This window comes from Solanum lycopersicum, chromosome 11 (assembly GCF_036512215.1).
Source record: "Solanum lycopersicum chromosome 11, SLM_r2.1".
Classification (NCBI taxonomy): domain Eukaryota; kingdom Viridiplantae; phylum Streptophyta; class Magnoliopsida; order Solanales; family Solanaceae; genus Solanum; species Solanum lycopersicum.
Genome location: NC_090810.1, coordinates 35,993,147 through 35,997,642, shown reverse-complemented (window position 1 = coordinate 35,997,642; position 4,496 = coordinate 35,993,147).

Here is a 4,496-nt window from a genome sequence, read left to right as displayed (position 1 = left end):
TATAATTCGTTAAACTTTTAATGTTGTACAATCCTACTCAGTACTCCTTCACTCTCTTGTTCTATTATGTAATTATCATATTAGTTTCTACTTTAAACTTCCCTTTCTTTTTTTTTTTGGACTCTGTCCATTCATGAATCTATTTTTACTGTTCATCTCTTTCTCTTAGCCTTTGTTCTTAAAAGTAATATTCTTTAACCACACCCCGGATTTGGTTATTCATAGTTCTTTTCTCAGAACATTTAACCTTACAATGTCCTAGGAATTTACAGGTTAATCCATCGATACTTTTAAGAAGCTAAGAGACTAACCATATACTAAGTAATATAGATTCATGATGATATAAATTTACATGAATTTATCAAATAATTAACATTTTATAAAAATAAACACACATAATTTACATATATGGGATGTTTACTAGAAACTTAAATATGAAGACTTACATTATTTTTAACAGAGTGAAGTTTCCCTTTTGGGAAACCCGAAAAGCTTCCAAACTTTTACTTAAGAATAAACTTAAGAATAAAGAACTGAAATCTTTACTACAATCTTTTTAGGAGATAATTTTAAAGAGAAAAGAGGTTGTTTTGAGGATTTTGAGAGTTTTTGTTGTGGTTGTCTTAGCCTTTTTTCGCCTTCTGCCTTTTATTTTCTTGATGATACTTGCTTTTATAGAGGTCTTCGGACGTCAAACTTCAGATTTCAAATGAAAAAGGAATCTTATCACCTCAGCCGGGTACACATCTGGGCCCCATCGTCACATGAAATAATGTTCCTTTTCTTGCATTATTGTCCTTGTAGTCTAATATTTGTCTGTCAATACTTATCTCTTATCTCTTACTTATACATTATTTTTATTTTTAAAGTAAAGACGCGTCCCAACAGTTTTTCCACATGTGTGGTAGTAAGTAAAGTGGGACTCACATTTTTCGACAAAAGAGGCATTCCTCTTCTTTTTTTTTTAAGTGTCTAAATTATGTAATGCAATTGAATCAAAACTCATGCCGGAGTCATCATCATTTGGGTCTTGAGCAAATTGCATTGAGTCTGAAATATTATTTGAGTTATTTGGGCTTGAAACAGAATCTTGTCTTGGGCTTTGTATTGGGCTTGGGTTTATATGTTTATCTTTTTCTTGTTTTTGTTTAAGTAATTTTTCTATGGTTTGGGTTATAAGGGATTCTAGATCTTTATTTTTTTGGGATTTTTTAATTTTTTGTCTAATAGTTTGGTTAAATGAAAATGGTAACCTTCTTCTAGAAGATGAACCTTCATCTTTTTCACTTTTTGGCAAAGTGACAGCCATCAACGGATTTGAGAAGTCTTTACCGGCTACCGTTTGAACCGGACTAGCTGTATCTTCATCCGATACAGTGGATTTCTTAGCATTCAGTGGGGAATGCACACCCATCTCATCCATTTTTATTTGGGATGGGAAACCCTGTATATCTGTCTGAGTTTGCACATCTTGTCTAGTATTACAACCATTTCCCCAGCTTGAATCTCGTTCAATACATAAACACGTGCAATCCCATCCCCAACTGAGACCACCTTTGCTTTCCATTTTTTGGAGTCTTTCTCTGAGCTTGGCATTTTCTTGCATTAGGGCTTCATTTCTCAAATTTAGCCTTTTGAATGCTTCGGTCATTGATGAGCAATGATCACAGAATATTATTTTATCTGTATCTTTCTGGATGTTGTATTGTGGGGTTTTATTTGGGTTTTGTCTAAGGGCTAGAGAAATATAGTAATTTCCCTAATATTTCTCTAGCATAGTCTAAAGCTTCTGTAAAATTATTAAAACCTTTAAAAAGAGGTTTTTGAAAATCTTTAATAGAGTCTAAAACTTCTATCCATGTTTGAAAAACACCATTTGTTTTACCATGAATTACTATATAATATTTAAATCTATTTTATTTATTTTTACTGGTAAAATAATATCCTAAAGCATTTAAAACTGCAATTACATATTTAGTGTCTTTTTTGTTATGAGCTATCCATATATTGTCTATGAGGCATGTTTGCTGTTTGTCTAATTGACAGTTAGAAAAATGTCTGAATGTCCAATTAGACGGCTCGTATGCTATTAAATTTTGTTGTCCGAACTGTAGTCTTTCTATTCTAACATCATCTATTTTGTCTAGAAGTTTAAAATGCAAATTTGCTAACATTGTCTGTTTGTAAGAGTCTGCCAAACTTGCGGTTGAAGGTTGAACTCTTTTACCTTCGTCTGATAGTAGAGGTCTCATTCTGTAAAATTTAAACTTTGATCAGTAATCTACTTAGCTGATCCGCAATACTATTATCATTTCCCTTGATGTGTTCAAAAATTATAGAATGATAAATTGATATAGTATCTAAAAAATTTAGGCATCTTCTTCTACTACTAGTTTTATCATTAATTTTTCTGATGAAATTTTACTATAGCTTCACAATCTGTTCTTATTAATACTTCCGGTTTATTTAGAATATAAATTCTAAAACTATTTAAACCATATGTTACAGCTAAAATTTCAACATCTATACTAGCTTTATTACCTTTTCTTGAATTTTCCACTTTTGATAAGCACATATTTTTTCTTCATGTTTAGAACTATATTTATGTGGTCTTGATTTTAATACTGCACTCATCCTTCAAAATTTCCATCTGTTTCTATTATTAAATAGTTCGATTCTAATGGCATATTAAGATCGGGAATATTTTTTATTTTTTCTTTTATCTTTTGTATTAATTTTATGTCTTCAATATTAAAATTTCTTTGTCCTTTAGTTCATGTCTTAGAGTATAATGGTCCTGCCATTTTTCCTAAATCTTTAATAAAAGGTCTTGCATAATTAATTATACCTAAGAATTTTTGTAAATCTTTTAGATTATTTAATTTATCTGGCATGTCCAGAGCTTTTTTAGCTATATGAGGTTGTAGTTTAACCTTTCCTTCTTCTAAAGTAATTCCTAAAAGTTTATATAATTTTTACATAATTCTATTTTCTTCTTGCTAATTATTATCCCATTATTAACAGATAATCTAAAAACTGTTTGTAAATGCCCTAAGTGTTCTTTAATATTTTTACTAAATACTAGAATATCATCTACATATACTAAAACAAAATTTTTATATTCTCCAAATATTTTATCCATTTTTCTTTGGAAAATTGGAGGTGTTGTTTTTAACCCAAATTGCATGACTAACCATTCGAAATGTCCTTCAGGACAGTTAAAAGTTGTTCATTCTATATTGTCTGGATGCATTTTTATCTGCCAGTATCCTGATTTACAATCGAATTTACTAAAAATTGTTTTTCCTTGAATTCTATTTATTAATTCTGTTTTATCTGGTAATTTATAACCATCTGTTCTAATATTGTCATTTAGTCTTTTGTAATTTATAACCATTCTAGCTTTTCCTCTAATTATTTCACTATGATTTCTTACCATAAATGCTGCTGATCTATGTTTTGAAGTAGATCTTCTTATTACTCCTAATTCTAATAGTTCTTTAATTTGTATTCTAAAATCTTCTAGATCCTGATTTGTAGCTTCTATTGAGGTTGTTTTTATTATATATTCTGGGTTTATTATATCTAGCTTAGATACTTCATGATTATTTTCCCAGTACTTTAGAGGCTTTTCTCCTTATTTCTATTTTATCTAAAAATTTTACTATATTATGTAGATCTTGTTGATTTTTTATTTGTCCTATTTTTTGAATTCCTGTCTTAAAATTATATAACTCTGTTTCCATTTCTATTAGTTTTTATTAACTATTTCATCTTCTTTATATATCTTTAGTATATTCTCGTATAATGTATTACATCCCATTTTAGTACATTTTATATTATTTTCACAATTATCACAACATTTTTCTTTATGTCTTACTTTAGTGTCAATTTTATTAGTTAAAACCGAAGTATAAGTAATATTTTTCATGAAAAGTATCCCATCTTTTGTTATTAAAGTTCCTCCTTTATTGCATAGTATAAAATCTAGTCCTAACACAAAGTCTACTCTTATATCTAAATCTCTTACCCATATTTTATCCATCTTATAGGTAGGTTTATAGAATTCTGAACAAGTATTTAAAAAACTTATTTGTGCTTTATCTATGTAGTATCTATATATATTATGTGTTCCATCCATTTGCATAGCTGCAAGTGGTTTTTCTAAAGTCTTTATAAATTCTGGAGGTACAATTTTTTTATTTAAAATACTTTTGGTACATCCTGAATCTATTAATGCTAAAGCCTCTATTTCATATTTTCCAATTTGAAGTTTTGCTAATATTTTAACAGTATTTATATTTTTATCTTTATTACATATTAAAGTATTAGATTCTTCATTCATTAATTCTTGTTTATCTAGTTGTAGTTCCTGTTCAATATTTTTTCCTTTTTCTAATCTTACTATTCTTTCTTCTAATTCTTTGACTTTTGCTTCTAATACTAATACCTTTAAATTTATTAGAGGTTCATTTCTATATACCTCTTTTCTTTTC